Here is a 431-nt window from a genome sequence, read left to right as displayed (position 1 = left end):
TGGATTAAAACCATGTCAAGTTAATGTCATCATTTTTATGGACTTTTAACGTAAGTATACCAACTGTATTAATTTTCATTACTGTAAAGCAAGTCTTGACTTTTTTCTTTACAAAAGCACATCAAATGGTAATAATACACATTATTCCACACAGCTAGACTATAATTTACATCCTACATTCCACACGCAAAATTTTTATCAACTGAAAAAACAAAGTAAAATGTGTGGGTTTTGAATTTTAAGTACCTTAAAATCTAATTCTTACACTAATGAACACTGTCATAAAAAATATTGACTCATTTTTTGTTAATTTCCAAACTGTTTATACAAATTCACTACAAAATGGCAGTCAGTAGCTAAGGTTCAAGGATTCTTTTTAGGTATATGCATCAGAGCTCCCCAAAATCTATGAACAAAACACATGGACTGAT

This window comes from Penaeus monodon, chromosome 28 (genome assembly GCF_015228065.2).
Source record: "Penaeus monodon isolate SGIC_2016 chromosome 28, NSTDA_Pmon_1, whole genome shotgun sequence".
Classification (NCBI taxonomy): Eukaryota; Metazoa; Arthropoda; class Malacostraca; order Decapoda; family Penaeidae; genus Penaeus; species Penaeus monodon.
Note: the sequence above shows the minus strand (reverse complement) of the source record.